This window comes from Pinus tabuliformis, chromosome 7, assembly GCF_031772625.1.
Source record: "Pinus tabuliformis cultivar Carrire ecotype Pingquan chromosome 7, CPIR1, whole genome shotgun sequence".
In the NCBI taxonomy this organism is placed as follows: Eukaryota; Viridiplantae; Streptophyta; class Pinopsida; order Pinales; family Pinaceae; genus Pinus; species Pinus tabuliformis.
In genome coordinates this window covers 1,400,052,395-1,400,078,528 of record NC_142293.1, presented here as the reverse complement: position 1 = coordinate 1,400,078,528, position 26,134 = coordinate 1,400,052,395, and positions in this window count along the sequence as shown.

Here is a 26,134-nt window from a genome sequence, read left to right as displayed (position 1 = left end):
GTCATGGAAAACCGCTTATGCAATGCAATTTTAATCTTAGCAATGGCAGAAGATAAGCTACCTATTATCAAAAGATCATCTACATAAAGTATTGTGATCAACAAGGAGCCAATTTTATTCAAAAAATAAACATCGGAATCAGATTTGTAGCATACAAAATTTTGAGATAACAAATAGGAATCCATCTTTACATACCATGCTTTAGGTGCGTGCTTGATGCCATATAGAGACTTCTTCAATTTGTAAACCAGAGATGAATTTTGCACGTATCCTTGTGGGTGCTCCATGTAGATTTCCTCCTCAAGATCACCATGAAGAAAGGCATTATTCACATCCATATGATGCACCTTCCATGTTATTGTTGCTGCAATGGAGAGAGCTAGCCAAATGGAATCCATTTTTTTCACTGGAGAAAAAATCTCATCTAGTCAACAACATGTACCTTCTAAAAATCTTTTACCACCAATTGTGCCTTATATTGACAAAATTGGCCATCTATTGCTCTCTTGGTCAGGTCAACCCACTTGCACCTCACAAGTTCATGATTGGAAGGCAGCAAAACCAAATCCCAAGTCTAGTTCTCAATGAGAGATTTGTATTCCTTATCCATAGTTTCTTCCCATTCAGGATGCACAACTACTTTTGCATAAGTCTATGGATTGGATGTCATATAAGAGTGGGCATGCATTGGCTCCATAGATAAGAGTGCTTGTGGATCTTCCTCAAACTAAGGTATAGTGGTAGTATCATCTAGGAGATCAGTCATGTTGTGGTATTTTTGTGCTGAAAGTGGTCAAGAATATTCTGAACTACATGAGGAAGTATGATCTCAATGTTCAACAACTGGTGGTCCAACATGTGTCAAAGGAAAAGGTTCATCTAGATTAGAATTCTGATCTGAAGTATCATATGCATACTCATCAATTAATGGTGAGGAAAACTTTGTAACAGGCTCATCTGGTGGTGCATGCAAAGCATCTTCTTCAAAATTTACACTCTTTTCGATAAAGAGCACTTCAATGTTGATATCAAACAATCTGTACCTTTAACTTCATCAGAATATCCAACAAACATGCATGCATTACTCTAAGGCTCCAAATCCTTTCTCTTCTCTATAGGAATGCAAGCCCATGCTTGAGATCCGAAAATGTGGAAACAATTGACTTCAGGTTGCATGTGAGTCCAAGCCTTAAAAGGTGGTTTTCCAATAACAAATTTATGAGGAGATCAATTTTGGATGCATGAGGCACAATTGATAGCTTCAACCCACAATTTTGATGAAAGAGATCTTTCATGCAACATGCAATTGACCATCTCTTCCAAAGATCTATTCTTCCTTTCATCCACCCCATTTTTCCGTGGAGTGTAAGGAATTGAATGATGCAACTGTATGCTTTCTTCATTACAAAGATTATGGATATGTTTGTTGACATATTCCTTCCCATTATTTGTGTGGAGTATATTGATGTGCTTTCCAGACTGATTTTCTGCATGTGCTTTGAAACTCTTTAGATGTTGAAAAACTTCAGACTTGGGTTTCGAGAAGTAAACCCAAGTGAATTACATGTAATCATCTATAAATGAAAATTCATTTCTTTATTCTCTTTGAAATTACTAGAAATGGACCCATGAGATCACTATGTACAAGCTCCAAAGGTGAAGTGAGTCTCCATGCATGCCCCTTCTCGAACTTGTCTTATGGATGCTTTCCAAAAGCACATCCATTACAAATACTATTTGAAAAATCAATGGTTGGAAATCCTTTAACCATCCCTTGCTTGCTAAGTTGTTGCATATATCTTAAATTCAAGTGCCCAAATCTGTCGTGTCAAATTCTAATTTCTTTATTTCCATGCATAAGTAGCAAAATAAAATTTGATCGAGGAAGAAAATCAAAAAAATCTATATATATGAGATTGATCATTTACCTTTCCAGATGTAATCTTCAAGTTCATTTTCATATCATAAATGCTCATGGAATCAGGGTAAAGTCCATTTTCCTTCTGGTGCCTGTGTGTGTCATCTGATAAACTGAAAGAAGATTCATAGAAAGCCTTGGCATATGCAAGACATTCTCAAAACTTCCATCTTCGAATTGAACTCTTCCTTGTCCAATTCCTTCAGCTGCAGAATTATCCCACATGAGAATAGGAGGTATTGAGTATGCATGTAGAGAAGAAACTGATTCCTCTGAAGAATCCATACGATGCAATTCTCTTAAATCAATGATCCATTCTTGCAGTGTAGAATGAAGGGTAATCAAAGCATGACCATTGTTTCTAATGGTTTTTCATCTGTCGTTTTCTTGGCACTCTATGGAATGTGATGACCAAGACTATTTTGTTGAAGAGTCCTTTCTATCAGATCAATAGTCTTCTTCATGCAAGAGGATTAAGGGTGATAACGTCTATTACAATAAGGACACTTGGAGTTTCCTTTCTTTCCCTTCTTACCCTTAGAGCTGGAAGAATCATCTCGAGGTTTTGGATTTTCTCTGTTTCTTAGATTTGGATCTCTTACCTTTCATTTGCCTTTGGATTGCTGATTTTGTTTCGAGTTGGACTTTTCTTTCTCATGCATGGCAAGCGCATGTGCATTTGGAGACTTTAATGAACTCATTTTGATGATATTATCCTTCTCATGAATGAGAGACTCAATAAATGCATCAAGTTTGGGCATTTTCCATTTATCTCTAGTTGCAAGTCTAGCTGTATGAAATGTAGAAATGAAAACAACGTATTCAGGTCCTAATATAGACAAAATACAAAGGATGAGTTGACCTTCCTTTTTGGATTTATCTATCTCACAATCATGTAATTGTAGAAGCAATGATTTGAATTTCGTAGAGAAATATTGGATGTTCTCAAAGCTATTTGGATATAACGAATTTAGCTCATTTCCGAGAATATGAGCCCACATCTCATCTTACATTCCAAAATAATTCTCCAAGATTTTCTAGACCTCATTGGGAGTGTTTCATGTGTCCACATGGAAACACAATGCTAGAGATATTGATAACAATAGAAGATCAAAAGCCTTGTCCATCCTGTTGAAGTATTTGGATTTTTCAATTGTGGAATTTGGTTTCGCTTCTATATTCATAATTATCTAATACAAGCCTTTTCCTCTGAGGTGAAGCAAACTCTCTAGTTTCCATTCGAAGTAGTTATATGGAGAGAGAATAGATGAAGATGGGAACTTCATTCTTTCACCTTGTAGTGTAGCAACAATTGTGACAGTTCTCCAATATTTTGATCTGCAAATCAAATCTCCAAACAATTTCCAATTCTTTGATCTTCAAACCTGTAAAATATTGTTCATGCACATTCTCGAAGCCCTTGTAGGTCTGGTACCATCTAAATTATTAAATCACAAATATGGATGTAGCTGAAGAATAATTGCACAAACTTGCAAGAAATTGAAAAGAAAATTGGAATCGAGAATGAATTTGATACTCAATATTTGTTTGAGAATCAATACATAAAGAAACTAAGTTAAGCTGGGACATGAAATAACTATGGATAATTAAAGCTAATTGAATCTAAGTGTTCTTTACGTTATGTTAATGTGCACATGCACCACATGCAAGCACCAGAGTTAGCTAACTAAAGCCAAGTGAACACCACATGTAAGCACTTGAGTTAACTAACTAAAGCCAAGTGCACACCACATGTAAAAACTCGAGTTAACTAAAGCCAGGTAGATCTCATGCACTAACTAGAGTTGAACATAAGCTAATTAAGGCTAACTAGGTGTATGTACACCAACAATAAGTAAGAGAGTCCAACTTTCCTTTTTTCTAATGTTATTTCTAGAAATCAAAGTAGATAGATAATAGTTGTCACCATATGAGTTTCAAACTGAGTGGAAAAGAAAATAATAAACCATCTCTATTACATGATCTACACTCACTTGACAAGAAATTCACATTATATTTTGTTTTAGGGGTTATTTAAGACACTATTTCAACTATTTTTTTTTCCATTTTCTTTTGGATATATATTTTTTTGTTTTAATGAACAAAAGTTTGGGCCAATTTTATTTATATTTAAAAACTAAAAATTTTCATTAGATAGATAGATGTAATTAATTAAATTAAATAACTAAAAAATTAAATTACATAGATAAAAGTAATTGATTAAATAGACTAAATTTTAATTAAATAGATTAATTAAAAAAATGTTACATGTCCTCTGAATATGAGTAGTGATTTACTAGATATGTGGTATTAGTAAGTCATGGTTCTGATGCATGATATTGTAAGAAAGCTTATTTACAAATTAAAAGTATATGTGGTTATGAATTTTGTTACATGTTTTTTTAAATGTAAATATTTTTAAGTCATACAATAATAATAATATTAATTTACTTAATTTCTATGATTTTTTAGAATATTGGTAATGTGATATGTATCACGCGATAAGTGTTTTGATGCATATTTCCCTTTACAAGGCATTCAATTTATACAGTTTTAAGTTATTAAGGAGCCATTTAGTTTATATAGTTTTACTTATCAAGGAACTTATATTTTTGGCAATTTTTTTATCAATTTTACTTAGATTTAGAAATTGGAAATAACTTACTTTAATGTTATGAAGTCTATATAATTTGAATGGTCAAAAAAAAATTCAAATACTAAATATATTTTCACATTTAAAAAAAATAAAAATAGAACAACATAATCTCACCAAAGATATTGCCACTAAATTTTGAAAAAAGAAAACCAACAAATTAACTGGTTAAAATAAGTTGTTTTTTAATCCTACTATTATTATTATGTTTTATATTGAAGATATATCTTATTTGATGATATGAAATTTTGATTTACAAACTACTTATGTAATGGACCTGTAAGATATTTCTCATTATAACTCGAATTTGACAAGCCTTATATTTGATAAAACTAAAATAAAAAATAAAATAATTAGTGATTCCAAAATTTGTTGAACTTATTACAAATTGTTTATACCCTAACTTCTATTTTAATATGAATAGAATGTTGGCATTATGATGCATGTGTTGTACTTGATGGCAACCCTCTCATAGAAGAATATCTCACTTATGTATAACTAGGTGAATCTTCAGAAGAGATATCAGATGTGACTAATGGAGGACAGCTCAAAGGAATCAGATGATGAATCTTCAGAAGAAATATTAGATGTGACTGATGGAGGACAGCTCAAAGGAATCAGATGATAGTTCTAAGTGTGACAAGTTAGCTTTGCCATCAAGTCCAAAGGGGGAGATTGTTGGCATTATGAGATAAGTGTTGTCCTTGATGGCAAACCTCACTGATGACAAATCATAGTACAGAAGGTCAGCAGCAAGGAATTGATGATCAGACTATAAGAAGAAGAGAAAGTTCATACACGGAGGTTCGTTAAGCCCAAGTCGCGTGTACACGCAGGTTGGCTTCATTAAAAGCACGTGTATGTGGAAAACTTACCTTTGGTCCATGGCGGTTATTCCTTGGAAGTTGTGCCTATGGTTTTGGACCTTGGCGTCTCGGCGGACGTGTTGATCCCTAGTTTTGAAGTTGATGGTATTGGATTTCTATGGTTTTGGCTCTTGGTATTGAACAAGGCCTAAGGCTATATAAAGGGAAGGAAATGATTAGGCAAGTGCATCTGAAATGTCTTGAATATCTGATGAAGCATTAGATCCAGTATGCAAGGTTATGGGTTGATGATGCATTGCTTGATCTGAACTAAGGAGAGATCTCACCTGTTGATGGAGAACTAGATCTAAGGAGAGATCGGGATCAAATGGTTTGAAATAAACTATCTTTATGATGCTTATTCTAGATCTACATACTGACGCATGTATTGTTCTATAAGTGTTATGAGTATGACTGATGTCTGGTACAGCTGCAAGTTATGAGAAATTATTTTTAGATCTGTACGCGGGTTGGCTTTGATAAAAGCGCGTATACACGCGGGTTTGATTCATGGAAGTAGCGTATACATTGTAAATCTTAATATTTGAAGTTGCAGATGGATCTGATGGTTATTACAGAGTTCTGTGTCTGCTCTGTGTTCTGGTGACTGTTGTTAACAGGGTTTCAGTGATTCAGAGTTTGATGATTGTTTTGAGCTTCAATGATAGTTATGGGTCCAGTATGAAAATTGGATGAAAAGTGGCCTTACAGATTATGTGTTGTGCTTCAGTGTATCCAGTCTGAAAATTGATGAAACGTGGTACCTGGAGGTGAGAAGATTGTAGGCAAGCACCTACGTACTAGCATCTAAGCTAGTACAAAAGCTAAAGGAGATCTTTGGAGCATTGTAGCAGGTAGCAGCCTGCGTACTAGTAAATGGATCGGCTAGTACAAGAGAAAAGGGGGTTGTAGCTCCCGTACTGGTATAAGACTGCACCAGTACAAATATTGTAAAAGGATTTTCTTATTAATAAGAAGATTGAGATGACTTGCAGCAGGTGGTTTTCACCCACATTGGGTTTCCACCTTATATCTTTGTGTTCATGTGTGTGGCTCTTGTGTGATGTTCTGTTCTGTCATTCTGCACCTGTTTACTGTTAATATGCTTAATAATGATCTGATGCATTTACTGAAGATTAAGCTAACTGAATTATAAGATCTCTGGATATACGCGAGTTTCATTAGACACAGTAGCGTGTACACGCGGGTTCACTTAATTGAAGTAGCGTATATGTTTCTGAGTATGAAATTGAAAAGTTTGATTGATCTGATAATACTGATTCACCCCCCCCTCTCAGTATTATTTCCAACAATTGGTATCAGAGCGGTCCTTTGGTAGAAGCTTGATCGCTTGAAGGTGATCCGTGGAACAATGGGAAAGAAGCTTAAGAAGAAAGCTCATAAGAAGAAGAAGACATCTCAGAAGATCTATGACAGTGGGAGAGTCGATTGGGGATTAGGTATAAGAAGCTCTTCAGATTCAGAATCAGATTCAGAATCATTATCAGGTATGAATGTGTTATCCTCTGATGTTCCTGCTATATTTCCTTGTGAAAGTGATGGAAGTGATAGTGAAACTACTGAACATGCTTTTATGGTGAGCAAGAAAAGTGTCAAATAGAGGCAATGTTTAGAAGGCTTGCAGACAAAGTTAAAGATCAACAAGATCTATTGAACAAAAGGGAATGTGCTTTCAAAGAAGAAGTTACCAAACTAAAGGCCCAACTAGAAGAAGGAAACAAGGTAAGAAAGCTTCTCAAGGACAAGGAAGACCAATGTCAAAAATTGCAGCATGAAGTGACATCATTAAGAAAAGAAGTCAACGAAAGAAGCACAACCATCAAGAAACTCAAAGATAGATCCAGCTACTATGAAAATCTTGAAGCTACAATCCTCTCACTAAAAGGAGATCTTGAAGAATCAAAGAAGCAGAATACAGATCTACTCCAAGCTATTGCAAAACAAGAAAACGAAGCCACTAGCTTAAAATCTCAACTAGAATGTGCCTTCCGAGTTCGTCAAATGCAGCAGGATCTGAATGAAGAACAAGAAAAGGAGATTCTCAAACTAACGCATCAGTTGGAAGAAGGAAGGAAATATGGAGAAGACATGAAGAAGCAATGTCTAGAAAAGGAGGAACAACTTCAAGTTGAGGTAAATATCTTGAAAGGTAAAATAGAAGAAAAGGATAAGCTTTTACGATTTCAAGATAGTTCTAAAGTATTGGATGATATTCTTAGTAGTCAAAGGTCTCCTGCTATCAAGACTGGTCTTGGTTTCCATGAATCTGTTGAAGGTGAATCTAGTTCACAAGGTGAGGCAAGGAACTCTAACGAGAAATCCAAAATGATCAACAAGGAGATGAAAGGTCAATCTCATCATCAACCAAGGAAAGAAAGTCTTCAAAGAAAATCTTTTACTCCCCCTATGAATAATGTTGAATGTTATGTATGTCATAATCTTGGACATGTTGCAGCTAGATGTAGAAGAAGAAGAGTTCAAGACTATTATGCGGACAGGTCATCTCAATCAAGGTACTTTAATGGATATTGCTTTGCTTGCAATATGTATGGTCACAAAGTTGCTGATTGCTACAGGAGGAATATGAAACATGTAAGATGTTATACATGTAACAAGCCTGGACATATAGCAAAGGAATGCAAGAACAAAGGATGGACATCACACCAAAAGGAGAAAACCTCATCACACTTGAAGATATGGAGGAAGAAGGAAGTACAGTCAGCACAATGTACTGAGACACAGCACAGCACAGACATATCAGACTCAGGGGGAGCTGAAAGTGTAAAACTTCAGTGTTCTGAATCTCATACGCAAGTTCCTTAAAGGGAAGTCGCGTATATACGCGAGTTAGACACTGCAAAGTCGCGTATATGTCAGTCTGAGGAAAAGCAGTGGGGACAGGATCAGAAAAAGGATATGATATCATTCAGTCTGTTATTTGCTCTATTGGTTACAGTCTGCTGAGGATGTGTGGAAATGTTTTGTTACTTGTATGATGTCTAGAAGTGTTTTTGATCCTAACTTGAGGATGATGATGTTTTGATGCTTATATATGCGTGATCAGATCTAACAGATGGCACAGGTTGAGGGGGAGCATATGCCTTTAGCAATTCAATGTTGGCATCATGGTTAATAATCCTTGGTTATGATTCTTATATGGCTAAATGATATATCTTGCTATTGTGAGTTGTCTATGATAAACTCTCATATGATTCTTGGAGTTACATAGAAGATGTTCAGATCAGATTTATGGTTGATTCTTTGATGATGCATATATGGTGCTTACATGGTGATCTTCATAAGAACAAGGAGAAGTACAAAGCTTGAATACACATCTTCCTCACTTGATGATGAGTCACTTATATACTACTGTTGTCATATGCATAAATATCATACAGTTATGATGCAGGCACTCATGTGGATAAGGATTGTTGCTGATGATGATATCAAGAATCTTTGTCAAAAGAATTTGAGCTCAAGATACATAGTGCTGATACATGGATGACTACTCAAAGTTGCTTTATTGAAGACATGGTGATGAGTTCTTATCTATATGATGATAGGTTGATCCTTACTTGATGCAGATGTTCCCAAGTAATGATACTTGGATCATGAAGAGCTTGATGAAATGGCTATGGTGGTTTCACACATGATACAATGTGAATGACTCTGAATTCTGTTCAAAGGGATGAATTGATACAGACATACCTTGTTATAGGTTGATGACCTATTCTCTACAGGACATTTACAGGTTGCTGATATGGAAATTTGTGTACGCGTGTTGTTTAAAGGATATCCGCGTGCATACGCCGTTTTACAAGGGGATAGTCGCGTATATGGTGTACGCGTGTTGCGTAAGGGATATCTGCGTATATACGCCTGTTTATGTGTATACAGACGCGTATATGGAGATTTGAAGGAAATCAGCAGGGACAGATGGTGGTTGCAGAAAGTCTGATATAGGTCTGACAGAGATCATCTGGCACAGGTTCAGGGGGAGCAGATAATCTTCCAATGATGCATTGTTGGCATTATCTTAAAGCTTTTGGTTCTAGTTCACATTTGGTGTTGATTTCAGGAGGAACAAAGGCGAAATGAGAACAGAAGGATCTCTTGGTTGCTGATCTGAATGGTGATTATCAGATACTGCTAGTGACTTTCATAAGTCTTGGTCTAGTTATTTTGTCTCTATGTCATATATCTCTTTTGTGGTATCTCTTTCATGGTGTCAAGGTCATGTAACGGCCTATTTTGGTTTCCCCACTATGCCTGGGATGATTGATGCAATGTGATTGGTTGTCATATGTAAACTTTTGATGTATCCCCACTTGGTTGGGTGGATGAGTCAATTTTTGTATATCCTCACTTAGTTGAGAGATGGATGTATGTATGAGTCTTTGGTGATAGGAAGGTCTTTTATGATGTAGAGAGTCATGTTCTTCTTGAAGAACATCTTTTGCAGATCTTGCCTACAGTCAGGAAGAGCATGAACAGCACACTTCAGCAGTACAGAGATTCAGCATGTACTCAGGGGGAGCATGGACAGATTGGTACACCTTGGCATATACAAAGGGGGAGACTATTCAGAGATTTCAGCAGGTACTCAGGGGGAGTATGGACAGTGGAATGATTCAGCAAAGGAAGAGAATTTCTTGGTCCACCCTTTGCCCTTGATGTCAAAGGGGGAGAGTGATTTGGTGTTGTTGCCATCAAGTCCAAAGGGGGAGATTGTTGGCATTATGATGCATGTGTTGTACTTGATGGCAACCCTCTCATAGAAGAATATCTCACTTATGTATAACTAGGTGAATCTTCAGAAGAGATATCAGATGTGACTAATGGAGGACAGCTCAAAGGAATCAGATGATGAATCTTCAGAAGAAATATCAGATGTGACTGATGGAGGACAGCTCAAAGGAATCAGATGATAGTTCTAAGTGTGACAAGTTAGCTTTGCCATCAAGTCCAAAGGGGGAGATTGTTGGCATTATGAGATAAGTGTTGTCCTTGATGGCAAACCTCACTGATGACAAATCATAGTACAGAAGGTCAGCAGCAAGGAATTGATGATCAGACTATAAGAAGAAGAGAAAGTTCATACACGCAGGTTCGTTAAGCCCAAGTCGCGTGTACACGCAGGTTGGCTTCATTAAAAGCGCGTGTATGTGGAAAACTTACCTTTGGTCCATGGCAGTTATTCCTTGGAAGTTGTGCCTATGGTTTTGGACCTTGGCGTCTCGGCGGACGTGTTGATCCCTAGTTTTGAAGTTGATGGTATTGGATTTCTATGGTTTTGGCTCTTGGTATTGAACAAGGCCTAAGGCTATATAAAGGGAAGGAAATCATTAGGCAAGTGCATCTGAAATGTCTTGAATATCTGATGAAGCATTAGATCCAGTATGCAAGGTTATGGGTTGATGATGCATTGCTTGATCTGAACTAAGGAGAGATCTCACCTGTTGATGGAGAACTAGATCTAAGGAGAGATCGGGATCAAATGGTTTGAAATAAACTATCTTTATGATGCTTATTCTAGATCTACATACTGACGCATGTATTGTTCTATAAGTGTTATGAGTATGACTGATGTCTGGTACAGCTGCAAGTTATGAGAAATTATTTTTAGATCTGTACGCGGGTTGGCTTTGATAAAAGCGCGTATACACGCGGGTTTGATTCATGGAAGTAGCGTATACATTGTAAATCTTAATATTTGAAGTTGCAGATGGATCTGATGGTTATTACAGAGTTCTGTGTCTGCTCTGTGTTCTGGTGACTGTTGTTAACAGGGTTTCAGTGATTCAGAGTTTGATGATTGTTTTGAGCTTCAATGATAGTTATGGGTCCAGTATGAAAATTGGATGAAAAGTGGCCTTACAGATTATGTGTTGTGCTTCAGTGTATCCAGTCTGAAAATTGATGAAACGTGGTACCTGGAGGTGAGAAGATTGTAGGCAAGCACCTACGTACTAGCATCTAAGCTAGTACAAAAGCTAAAGGAGATCTTTGGAGCATTGTAGCAGGTAGCAGCCTGCGTACTAGTAAATGGATCGGCGAGTACAAGAGCAAAGGGGGTTGTAGCTCCCGTACTGGTATAAGACTGCACCAGTACAAATATTGTAAAAGGATTTTCTTATTAAGAAGAAGATTGAGATGACTTGCAGCAGGTGGTTTTCACCCACATTGGGTTTCCACCTTATATCTTTGTGTTCATGTGTGTGGCTCTTGTGTGATGTTCTGTTCTGTCATTCTGCACCTGTTTACTGTTAATATGCTTAATAATGATCTGATGCATTTACTGAAGATTAAGCTAACTGAATTATAAGATCTCTGGATATACGCGAGTTTCATTAGACACAGTAGCGTGTACACGCGGGTTCACTTAATTGAAGTAGCGTATATGTTTCTGAGTATGAAATTGAAAAGTTTGATTGATCTGATAATACTGATTCACCCCCCCTCTCAGTATTATTTCCAACATAGAAAATATTAGATAATAAAACTATGGTATTAGTGCAACCATATAGATGTAATGACCACTAATGTCAATAGGAATCAATCCATGATAAGCATCAAAATATTTTTTTCTTCCCTTTTTGGTAAGCTTAGTGTTCTATTCATCAATCAAGAGATAACATATACATCATAGACATTCCTACCATCACCGACCACTAGGAAAGCCAAACCAATGGTGGAACAATAATTCTTTAGTCCAAAATTTGTTATGAAACTCAAAAAAACTATTAACATATCATATCTCAACATATACGTCAATACTATCATGCCAATGCTTAAGCCTAGATACATCAAAAGGGCAACTATGTTTCTCAGAGTCCGAGATAACTATATACCTCCAAATATAAGTAAAGAAGTTGTAATAAACATAAAGAGGTTCCATGGAACAAATTAAGTCGAATTTGAAACATTGATTGGAGCCTTCGGTGTGTCGAATGAAGCATGCCCATTTCCCTTGGTGAGGATGTCCTCAATTTCTACTAACCTGAGAGCCATGCATCTATGTTTAAGGGACACCTCCCAATTCTCTACATGAATGACACTAAGATAAAGAGATAGCTTACTTTGTTCTCCTCTTTATCTTATAGAGCCTTTCCAATCAAAGTTTTTATATTCCCATATAATTCTACATACACAGGTACTAATTTTGTCTTCCTTGAGTGTGGCCTAAATTTGGAAGCCACTCAACTAATGAAGAAAAAATATCCTCATTAGTGTGCTAATTTATGTCTATCATTGCCCGAATAGTAGCCTAGTCCATTGCATGCTAGATATGCTTAGAAGTATTTTCATAGTACTTTTGTACTACAAATTAAGCATGGAAGCAATATTTCAAGCTCCCTTTCTCTTTGCTAGAGGAGGTTTGCCTACTTTTCATGCACCAGGGAGGCATGATGGTAAATATGGGATGAGAATGGAAAATAAAAGAAGTAGTGGGAGTGCATAGTGGAGAGATTATCTCAGTCGAACTATCCAAAGGAAGGCAAGAAAATACAATGGGGAGGGGCGTTGGGATAATGAATAACAAGCTACAGTTGTAAGATAGCTCTGTTGAGCTAGAAAGAAGAGAATCTACATACACTTAAAGAAAGCTAATTGATCCAGAAACATTAATATTAATGCTTAGATTGGGTGTTGTCAACAAAGGGCCAATGTTTAGGGTAATGCTAAAAATGGGCTTGTATAAACCAAATATCAAAGTGTAGGTGTGTACAGAGAATAGTGTAATGACCAAAATCATGTAGAAATTGTAGTGAATAATACCATCTATGTGTTGATACTAAGCAGGATAATTAATCGTAGCAAATCTTTTGTAGAGTTGAGTGGTGATGGAGGGCGTAGACTAGGACTAGTGAGTAAAAAGAAGGATTTGATTCCCAGCAACCCTCAGATGGAAAGAGAAATGGAGCTATGAAGTTTTGAGCTCAATCCATCGGTTGTTGCTAGTGTGTTGTGAAGTGTGAGCCACCTCAAACAAATAGATCTCCAGATGGCAATGATGTCTTGTATCTCCTTCTAGTAGGGTGGTGAAATGCTTAGTACATTCTCAAACAATGGGAAGGCCAGGTTAGGATGACCTAGGCCTTCCCTTACCAGCGAAAGTGAAACAACAACTCTATGCAAAATATTACATACGATGGCCAATTTCCCCCTTATCCATGCTAAAATAGTAATTTTGGGACTCATTCAAAATAAGAATTCAAACAAGGTTCACATAATAGTCTTCCCCTTTGCATCGAAGGTAGTTAGAGCTTGATTTGGAAGCATACAATGTATAGAATGAGTATTAATTAGAATATCTAGGTGTCAGGTGGGAGCATCATTTTCTGAGGAGATGTTGAGAAAACTAGGTATAGAAACATCGACACTAGAAGCAATGGTAGCTAGAGGTCGATCTACAGAAAGAGGGGAGATGTTGAGAGGTACATCAAGATCTAAGTCAAATGATAAGACGTTTAAGTTAAAGTTATGGTACTACAGTAAAACACAACATCTCAAAAGATATTGTTGGAAGAGACAATAATCCAAGGAAGACTCCAAGATGGAAGCTAACCTATCTTATTTAGTTTTAGCTATGGTTGATTAAGCTTTATCTATTTGTAATAACTTCCAATATCATGCAGAATGGTTATTAGAGTCTAGTACTTAACACCACTTGTGTCCACATAGGAGTTGATTTCTATTTTATCAATTTTTAAATGGTGGTAGTGTTACTATGTGGAAACAATTGTCTTGTAAGATTGTTAGTGTTGGGAGCATTAAGATCAAAATGTTTGATGATATTGTAAGGGTATTGATAGATGTAGTAAATCTACCCAAATTTAAAAATAATTTAATTTCTTTGGGTTTTTTATGTTCTAGAGGTTATAAGTTTACAAGTGAAGGTGGAGGACTGAAAGTGTCGAAGGGCATCCTAGTGGTTATGATGGCTATGCAGATTAGAAGCCCTTGCAAGATAGAGGGAAATTACCAAAATAATTGAAAACCAATGACATCAGAGGAAAGAAATGTAAAAATCCATAACCATTTGTTCAAAATTGCAAGAAAATATTTATTTGTTAGCTCCAGAAGTCATTGTATAGCCTAAAGCAATGCCCATGGCAATTGTACAAGAATAATGATTCCCTCATGGTGATCCAAAATCTTACTAAAGTTGAGTATGACCATTGTGTTTCAAAATTTAAAGTGGCATATTCATTATCTTGTTGGCATGTATTGAAAATATTCTTGTTGCAAGAAAATACATGGTTTATACCAGCAGGTTAAATGACCAGTTAGCTAGGGATTTTGTGACAAAGGATCTACAAGTAGCAAAGAAAAATTTTGGCGTTAAAATACACAAAGACAACAAAATGGTAAGATTTGGTTATCATAATATAAGTATGTTCAATGGGAGGCCTATAAATATCTCTTTTTCTTCTCATTTTAAGCTTTTTTCAAGGTTATATCCTAATAATAATGAAGAAAAGGGTTATATGTCTTGTATACTATAGGCCAAGAAATGGGATGTTTAATTTATGCAAGGAATATTTCACTTGATTTTGGTGTTGCTAGTAGATACATGGAAAATCCAAATAAAGATAATTAGGTAGTAGTGAAATGGGTGCTTTGATATTGTAAAGACATGTTAATGTAGTAACAATCCCTTTATAATTTTCTTTAAAATATTAAGGCCCCTTCTTTTAGAATTTTATTTGACTAGTTTTACTTTATATATAGATTCAATTTCAAATTTATTTTCATTTGTACAATTATCTTGTTAAAGGTTTAAATATGAAGTATTATGATTATATTATAATATCCAAAACCCTAATAAAACCTCAAATTGTAGAACAGATTACCTTTTGACCTTTTATTTTCAAGGAAATATCGAGGGGTTTCTTCAAAAATTTTGTTATCTTCTAATATTCATGATATCTTCATTACTCGCTTTTCTTTCCATTATTTCTTTAATTGTGATAATCCCCCTTATCAACTTTTTCCCTAATCTATTCCTTAAACCTCAAATTTCGATTTATATTGGTATATTAGCCCTTGGGTTTTTTCTTCATGCGTATCCATTAAACTCCACGATAAATTGATATCCTGATGAAAATATGATCATACAAATCAGATGCCACATGCTTCCACATTACTTAATAGTAGGATTGTGATATTACAAATTTTTTACAAAATCGTAAAAATTATGAACTCCAATATGCTCGGGTTGTTGATAACCTAATATGGTTGATACTTTGCTATAATCTGATATGTTAGTGTTCTAATATCAATCTTACGGAAAATTTTGTAACTAAAGTTATGAGAAAATTTGATATTGTTATATGTCGATATGGCACATCATTCTGCCAGATCATCGCATCATCGTTAAACATCTAATTAGGAATTTCCACATGGAAATGTGATGACTTGGCTCATGACATGTGTCATGTCATTTTAAATAGTTTGAAAAGATGACTTGGCATTTCTCTTTGACTAATGTCACCGACATGGCACTACCACATTAGTAGATATGAAATCACTATGAGGTGGGTTCCAATATTTGAATATTAGATATTGGTGTATTAGACCATTTCATAATGATGTACCTTTGGAAAGTCCCAATACTTAAGTAATTGATATCATTAAAGGAATTCATAAAGTTACTTTAATTAAACTCATAAAATGATCATTTAGTGTTAATCCCAACGTGACTTAAAATATGGAAGTTCTGGTAAATTGTCGTGTTAAATGAATGGACTACACTTGAACTGGCAATTAAAGTTCAAAAAAATGACATTTATTTATTAGATTGAACACTAACAATGAATTAAGAGCCATTTAACACATTTAGTTTGGAATGCAACCAAAAATTTACCCTTTCATTTTGCATAAGCTTTCACCTTGCTATCTCCATTACCAAAGCAATAGGAACCCAAAATTAACCGATTTCATACCATAGATTGTTTAATTTTTTAACCATGTTATGGTGCTTAGTTAGTTAAATTTTTGTAAATTATTCATTATGATGCTAAATTTTAATGCTATTTTGAATTTCTATTACATGTCTAAAAATTCCTCTAAAGAAAGTGTAAAACAGTGGAAAGTGGTTGATCACCTAGAAAATGAAGCCAATAATCCAAATTTTGCACTATTCTCTATTAATTTGTATAAAATTGATTGGAAATCGAGAAGTTATAGAAATATGTTCGATTTTCATGATCTAGGTGACTTCATCGATGGATATCAATAGGATGCATATGGATATGTTGACATCTAAAATTAGCTCTCCACAAAGTAGCTATGAGGCCTACTGTCATTGACTATACATACATGGTATGTTGGACCATTTCTCATACTAATGTTAAAACTCATATAATTGTAAATGATAAGAGAGAAATAATGCGCTCATTTAGGAATGAAAATATACAAATTACGTACAATTTCCAAAACTAGATGTAAAATTTGATAGAGAATTCCTGGAAACCTTAATGGATCAAGAAAGTATTAAAGATGAAAGGGACATGTCAACCTTAATAAAATATTGATGGTGTAATTATGATACTTTCATAATCAATGGGAGAAACCTTTGCCCCATTGAAAAGATGAAATAAACCCTAACATCCATTGTCACTATGTTGTGAAGACTCTATGGGGAACAAAATTCTTTAAAATTCAAGATAGATTATGTTCTCCTATTAGACCTGATATTAGACAAGGGGAATATACTTGACTTATCATTCATTCTATCCAACATTGTTTTGGAAATATTATTGTGCTTGATGTCAAAGATATGGGTATACTACATATGTCGATGATAAAGACTGGAAAATGAATATTATTGGAAATATTGTTTTCAGATTTTTGATCCCTAATGTTGATATCCTATATTTGAAGGCATTTTTACTCTAATTTCATAGTTCAAAATTAAGCATAAGATATATGGTTGGAAATATTATTCTAATACATTTCAAATGGTATATTGTGTTGAAAATGTAACTAGTATCGGTCTTCATAATTGTTGTTTGGCTCATGACATGATGTAATTCTTATGTATTTGTAAAAAGAGAAAAATAAATTCATTGTAAAGATCAAAGATTTTTTTATTATATAAGCAGGAGTTTCATGATCAATTTATTATATTTATAGTTCAAAGAACCCATTGGGTGATTCTAGGGTTGTGTCATGATTCATAGTCCTTTTCTTCATGTAATAGACCCTTCTTGGGATTTTTGTATCAAGAAAGAAAATTATTTTTGTGCCAAAACTATAAGTTATGCCTCCTCCACCAAGTCGACCTCATTGCCTGTCAAGTCAACCTCAATCAAGGAATTCATCCTTTCTTGACAATTATAAATTAGCAAAAGATTCATCCTATTGTAGTATTCATCCAAGTGAATTCAATCTGAAGTTTCAAGTGAAGATAAAGGTGCAAAACAGATAGAAAGCAAGGTCTTTACCATTGCAAAGAAGAAGAATCCAAGCGAAGAAGGAAGAAGGACCGAATCTTCCTTGTAACAATACACATGTGTGAGATACAAGAGCAAGGTACAGATCCTAAGGTACATACTGAAATTTTAGAAACAAGAAGGAATTATAGGATCTCATTTGGAGCAGTTTTTCATTGACCTTATTTTACATTGACAGTAAAAAGCTTGTTGACTTGGACATCTTTGACTTGATTGAAGAAGTTTGATTGGAAGGATGACTTGGTAGTTGGAGGAGGACTTGTTGTTGGTCTAGAAGTCTGTTGTAGTGACTATAACCACCCTCCAAAATTTTTCCTTAGCTTCGTTTTTGAGCCTCCCTACGAACCTTTCACAGTAGCATGTTTCCTTGTCAAGTACACAAGCTTCAATGATTTTCTTGCAGAAAGAAAACCTGTCTATCAAATCTTGATGCATTTGCCTCACAGGTTGTTCCTTCAGACTTGGTCCAGCTACAGGCTAAGTAACTCCCTCAAGAAATTATGCAATTTTGGAGGGAAACCAGCCTTCCCTTCATAAATTCCTTAATTCTTTCTAGTAGCCTACTGGGCTCCAGAATTGCACAAATCTGCCAGTCAGAATTCATCCAAAAAATACGCAATTCCTCCCAACATGGCTGTTCAACCTAGGAATTGCACAATCCTGGGTAGCAGTCAGATGCTTTGCCTAGAAATTGCACAAATATCCTAGGTAGGCAACCCATCTCCCTTCTAGATGCACATTTTCTCCCAGCAATTGAGTAGCCTCTTGCATGTGCAGTTGAGTTGACCAGTTCCCTCCAAGACCGAGAAAAATAGATTTTCATGCATGGGTTGCTTCTCCCAAGGCAGCATGCAAAGGCATCCCTTGATTCAAGGATCTACTTTTAGCAGCTCGAGGTTGCATGCAAGGCTCATTTAGGAAACCTCCCACCAAGTGTCACTCTTCCTATATTTTTGGCATGTGTGTCACATCTTCGATTTGATCAAAACTCATGAATCAGATGTTGTAGAGCTCATTCCTCACATCTACCTTGCAACTTTGACATCCCACATCGCATCTAGGAGTTGTCAACTCATTCAACTCAGTTGTTTTTGGGTAAGCCCGCCTTCCATGTCTTGTGTTGCATTTCTGGTGCTTTTTGTGTTTTGCTTCATATGAATGTTTTCTGCTTGATTTTAGTGAGCGTTTGCTTTCATTTTGATAGAAACTAGGTTCTACTAGCACCATTTTAGTTTTCGTTAACATCTCATTGTTGTCGCATGCATGAAACTGTTTTTCACAAATGGTCGTTGATTTGGAAACTTGCCTCAACCACATGCATGTTGTTCTATTTTCTGAATCTGTCATTCACCATTTGCATGAATGATCATTCACTCATGCTTACACTCAGTATCTCTATGCATTCAGATTCACATTCACTTTCAATTGCCCGTCGGCAGATCTAGGTAGCCTTGGCCCAGACTTTGCCTCACCAAGACATCATTGCACAATCTTGAAAGGGAAGGCTCTATCTTCCTCTTAGGAAATGTGCATTTATGCCTAGTGACTATCCTCTAGTCTTGCATTGCTCAATTCTCAGGAACAACGACTGCTGGCCTAGAAAATTGTGCGATGTAGTCACTGAGCATGCAACCATTGCTAGACAAGATTTCACATTGATAAATTCCAGTAGTCATAAATCAGGATGGACTGTGCATTGCATAGTTCCAGTAGTCATTCAGCCTCTTGACAGTCCAAATTGTGCCTTGTGCAGTCTCGGAAGTCAGTCTCCCAACCTCTAAGTGGAAATTGCGCAACCTTCATGATCAATCACACAGGTATGTTGCAAGTCAGTTCTCAAGTTAGTTTTGGTTTTCGGCTGACATATTTCTTTCCATGTCCACAGGTAACACAAGTGTTCATCTACCTCTCAGCAACACAAGTACAATGGCCTTCAAGAGAGTAGAGTCAAAGGACACCATTGAGAGCACAACGTGGGTTGCAGCCAAGTAATTTTCTATGAGCTTTCCTACCTATGAAGACATGAAGTTGTTCATAGATAAGGACATCAATATAAGATGGCAGAAACATCACAGAGATTAGCATTACAGCGAGTAGCACCATCAGTAGCAACAGAAGGCAGCACACCTGCATGCGGGAAATGCAAGAGGAAGGTTGTTGACAATACAGAGGTGGAACAAAGTTGCAAGCTCGAGCAAACCCACTTGTGATGAAAGAAACTTTGTAGATTGAGGCTATGAGATGATGATGTGGCAAGGTGATCATGCGAGAGAAGAGAACAAAATAGAGAAGGAGTTGCATGTGTTGAAGCAGCAACTCAAGGAAGAACAAGAGCTACATAGACAAGAGAATGAAGTGCAGCAGGAATAGGTACAACAAGGGGTGCAACATGCATAGGCGAATGAAACTGCACCCGTACAAGTTATAAATCCATCCCAGCAGCTGGCACAGAGCAGAAAAGGTGAGAACTATTGTTGATCACATGTAAGAGAATTCAACATCATGCATGTCATTGTGTGCACACATGAGATCCCACCCATTTCACACACTCACTGAGGTGAAGAGAAGAAGCAATTCCAACTAGAGTTGAACAGGTATTTTGACAAGTTGATGCACATGGCTAGCAACACATGCTTGGAGATCAGCACAGACACTATGCATCAACATGTTTCCAGTTCATCCGCACCCAAGAAGAACATGCACATGTTAGCAAACGAGTTGGATGGAGGAGCCACACCAATGCACTGGGATGCAACAGAGGCAAGAGTTCACTTCAACAAGATGTCACCATGGAGCACATGCACACCATCATAGACGACCAAGCTTGGCATCAGCTCACCACCTTCACCATCACAAGCATGTCAAAGAGTTGGTCTCATCACAATGGACTGAGTGTCAGTGATGTCTTGCATGGCTTGCTCAAGACATTTTGTCTCACATGGGCACATGTGCATTGTAATGTAACGTGTTGTCAAGTGGAAGTTCATGTGTCAATAGTTGGATGTAACAATCATAGAGTAGATGAAGAGTCATGAGGGTAGATGAGCTATCACAAAGGGGAATGTCAAGGGTCACAACACCCTTTGCTATAAATAAAACCTCATAACTCATTGTGAAGGCTTTCGGCCAGCGAGCGTTTTGATAGGACTATCATAGAGAGAGCTTGGACCGTATTGTAACGAGTCTTAGCTTCTTCATTACACAGAGCTAGTATATCTCTTTAGAGGAGAGGCAGTTGTGGCTGCAACGTTCCACTGTCAAAACTAGTTGTTAGACATGGATGTATTGTATGATTGTAACTTACACTTATTAATATAATAGAGCCAACATGTTTCATGCATATGTTGTATTGTATTCTATGCTATCTGGTTTACTCTAAATGATATATGTATTTGTTTTCATATGCATCCATGTATGGACTTTTCTGTGTATGTATGTATGAATCTTTCTGAAATGCTATGTTGGTTTAACCATCACATTAGATTGCTAGCTAACTTACCTTCCATGTTGTGATGCATTTTTGCTCATGTGCTCCCTTCTTAACTCCGCGCTATCACAGATTTCCAAGGGGAACTCATATCAACCCCCATGTGTTTTAACCTCTCATGCACTTTCCTTGGCTTGTTGCAGATGTCACACCCTTGCAACCAACAGAGAAATCTTACTTGCCTCTGTGTGAAATCGCGATCAAGGCATTACTGTATGACCCACTACTAGGACTCCTACACCAAACAGTCTGAGGTCTAATTGTGACTTCTTACTGGGGAGATCCCCTTACATGTTGGCAGGTCCATCACCATCAACAAGGTCTTTATTGTCTCACTTTGAATTAGTTCTACAGGAAGAAGATAATTTTTGGTTGGAATTTCCCTTAAGAGAGGGGTTTTTCCCTATCGTAGATTCTACACACTGTGTCCTTTGTTGTTTGATCTTCATGCATTTATGTTTTGGTAGTTGATTGACAAAATAAGTTAAAGGAGACATAAAATAAGATAATACATATACAAATACATCATAAGTAATTATCAATGATAAGAAAAAATTTCTTCCTTTTTGATTTTCTAACATGGTACTAGAGCTAAGGTAAAGAAGAGAAAAAGGCAACTTGAAGATCATTCACTCTCATCATTAGGTAAGGGTTCAAGGAGATATTCAAAGAAGTTCATAATGAAAATATTTAAAGAAGAGTCATCTTTTGAAGAGTTCTTGGAAGTCTTGGAAGTGTTTTGGTTTATAAACTAGCTTGAAATAAAGGACCTATTCAAGGCTACAAGGAGATCTTGACCTCATCTAGGGTGGCATTAAAAAATGACATCATCAATGAAATCAGAAGTCATGTACATTTCTTTAGGAGACAAAAGGTTTTTTCTATACTCTTTGAGGAAAAACCTTAGATTTGAATCTCTGTATCAACACTAAAAAAGGGTGGATGAGAGGGATATATATCCCTGTGGTAGAGCCAGTAATAGAGTAAAGGCCTGTAATAATAATATAGGTTAAAAGTCTCGTGCTAAAGACCTAGCATGAAAAATAGTGAAAAGGAGGCCACAATATATAAATTATTTTCTAAGGTCTAGTTTCACACTCGTTATAGTAATTGTGTTAACTCTATCCAAAGAACTTAAGTGACCTTAAGTTTTTGAGAATTATGTCTTTGAAAAGGATCCATAAGGCATAAAAGAGACATAATCTAGATCACAGGTTCTATCTCCTTTTTAAAGCAAGAACTCTAATCTTATTATCAGAGATCTGAAAGGTAGAATAAGAAGCCTTGTCTATCAAAGGATCAATATTCTTAAAAGAATACTCACGATGTCCAAAAAGCATAAGATAATTAGTAGAGAAACTAGGTCGAATTGAGTAAAAGGATTTATACGCCTATTCTATAAACATACACAGTAAAAATGTGAATCCCTAATCAAAGGGTTGGATACCTGTATATTAACACTCGGATTCAAGAATACAAAACTATTAAAAGAAGTATGTTTGGAAAAAGGCAACGATGATCTATGGTATAATCTTAAGAAGTTTGAGACAATAAAGAGAAACTTCCATAGGCCACCTTAACAAGACTCTTCTTGTTTTGGATTATTGGAAAACGAAACTTTGACATTAGCATCCTTGGAGTTTTTTACTCTTGAAAACACTAGAAGGATCATGGAAAAAAGGTGAAAGTAAAAATACCATGAAGTCAAATAGAAGGCTTTGTTGTAGACTAAGATGTAGAATGAGAAGTTAAATAACCCTTGTGCTTTGGAAAGAATGATGATAGGAGGAACTAAAAGGATACTGAAAGATCAATACAATATCGAAAGGAAGGTTCCACCTCTTGACAAAAATATAAGTATTATATTCTTTTTTTCTTTCATTACACTATTGATGATTTCCTCTATATATTTAGCTTTATTTTTTTATTGATTACAAATTCGTTCCCTTGTGTTTTCCCTGGAAAGAAGTTTGAAAATTTATTCTGAGGAATGTCTATAAAATAAAGGATTATGGCTAAATTTAGAGGGAGCCTTCAAAGGAAGAATTGAACCCTCAAAGAAGCTTTGCTGTATAGGGAGCCCTTCAATGTTTGTAAAAGAAACCACTTAAGAAAGAGCCCTTCAAGGTTGCTAGAAAAAACTAATGAAGGTATGTTTAAGATTAAAAAAATAGTAGAATCTTTCCATCAGGATTTAAAGGTATGATCATTTTGTTTTCAAATTTATTTATGTTAATGACTCTCTCATGTCTAGGGTTTCTCTATATTTTCATGAAAATTCTTATATTGTTAGGATATTTGATTCTTAGATTAAATCAATTTTTGTAGTATTATATTTTTCTATTTGTTCACCTTGGTAAAACCCTAGATTTTTAGGGTTTGTTGATATTATTTAAGGTTTATGACAAAACCAAAAAAGGTTGATGTAAGAGGCGAAAGAATTAAACTCAAAACCTATCTATAAATGCTTCCGCTATGATTAAAACCATAACAAAGTTTAGATTTTTAGATATCTTAGGTTTGGTCTCTTATTGAAACCCTAGATTGATAAATTTAACTTCATGCTCTTGTACATGTATTGTTTGTTTTGTTGTACTTTTTTTTGAGATTTGAAGGTACAAAGTTGTAAAGTTGCAAGCATGCCTCATGCTTGATGATGACCTTTTGACAATGATGAACATGATGGAAAAAGGGAGTTGTATAAACCATTAGAGGAAATTTGAGCCTAAAAGTGCCCATGAAATTCCCATGTAATTTCCATGTGATAACATGTAAACTAATCAAAATACACTAAATTGAAGAAGAGGTACATGTAAATATTTTGGAGGAAAAAAAAAAAAAAACTACCCTTTTTAGTTGTATTTTTGGCTTATATCCTTATATATTTACTCAAATTTGAAGTGTAGGCACTCATTCGATGTGGAATTAAATTCCACATCCAATGAGTACCCATTATGCATAGGTATGAGAAAACCTACATTGATAAAAATTTAAGATAGATTAAAAAAGTGTGTTAAACACGATTTTTAATGTATCTTCAATTTTTATCAATGTAGGTCTTCTCAGAAATATGCATAATGGGTACTCATTGGATGTGGAGTTTAATTCCACATTCAAAGAATACCTACACTTGAAATTTGAGTAAACCTATAAGGAGATAAGCCAAAAATACAATAAAAAATTAGTTTTTTCTTTTCCCTCTAAAATTCATTTCTCTTATTTTATTATTTTAACTATCATTTTATTATTTTTCCTTAGGAGACCACTTTTAGGTTGGAATTTCCTCTAATTCCTAATGACATTGAAGTTTTCATTGGTGATCAAAAGATGAAGTCAAATTCCATGAAAGGAATGATGTTTCAGAAGGTCAAAGTTCTCTGATGACATGATATGCAAAAAAAAGAGTCCATGTGGCTAGAAGAATAAAATAATTGATGTTGGACACATCTCCCTAGTTTAGAGGGAGCTTGGATATATTTCCTTTACAAAGGAAACTATATATCCTCTCTAGTTAAGAGGGAGGATATGTTTCTCTACTTCGTGTGTCATGCACTAGGCCAGACGTAACAATTGTACGTCTATTGAAGGCCATGAGGAGATAATGGTGATAGGGTTGGTATCTTCGCAGTTAGGCTAGAAGGTATATAAAACCTTGTGAGGGAGGATATCTTGGCTTATATAGTACCTATAACTTATTTAGGGAAGGTTCCTTGGCCTAAATGATATCTACCTCTCTGTAGGGAGGAAATGATGGTATATATACCTAGATCCCTATGAGGGAAGGTATCTTGGTCTAGATGATATGAAGATCCCTATTTAGGGTGGATATCTTGACCTTCATGATGTATAGATCCCTAAGAAAGTTAGTGCCTTGGCCTAGTTGGTATTGAGTTCTCAGTTAAATTTTATATATTGGCCTAGATGACACTGGGATCTGTGATAAGTAAGTGTGTTTAATGAGACTAGGAGCCAAGATAAGTAGGTGTCTTGAATGACATCGGTGCCCCTGATGAGTTATTGTCTTGGTATGTTCTGAATTTAAATAGAAACACAAAAAATTGCAGATAGAACCATAAATATAGAGATGTAACATAAATAACACTTCATTTCATTAATATCAGATACTGAAATATGCTTACAAACAGAATGGAAATAAGACTAGCTCGGGCAATGGTAGCTTATCTCTGAGAAGAGATGTGGCAGCTACATGCCTCTAAATTGTGTTACAACAACGCTTGAGGGAATATTTATTATTGGGAAACACTGGAAAACCCCAAACATCCAAAAACCTAACCGTAAGAGATGAAACACCAAACTATGGGCCTTGTTGGGGTAAATTGGTACATCAACTTCCTGGGGTTGTAACTTTGGCATACAATCTTCGTTTGACGCACACGATACCTCACTAGAAAGATCAAATGAGGAATACAATTTTTGACAGTGAAAATTGCGTTGAAATCTCAAATGTTTTCATTGATGATTTTCCAAAAAAATGTCATTTAGGGCCTCAAAATGGCTCCAGAAGTTCAGGACCCGAAAAACTACCAAAAATAGTAAATTGTGCTAGAATTAGGGAAACTGAAAAACTGAAAGAAACGATGGTGGGGGTCCAAGTGGAATAGGCGAGTGACCACCAATATCCACATAGATCATTCGTCCCCCCTTAGGAAGCAATATCCCCCATTGTGTTGAGTTCCTCCATGATATGTGGAAAGTTCTACTAAACTT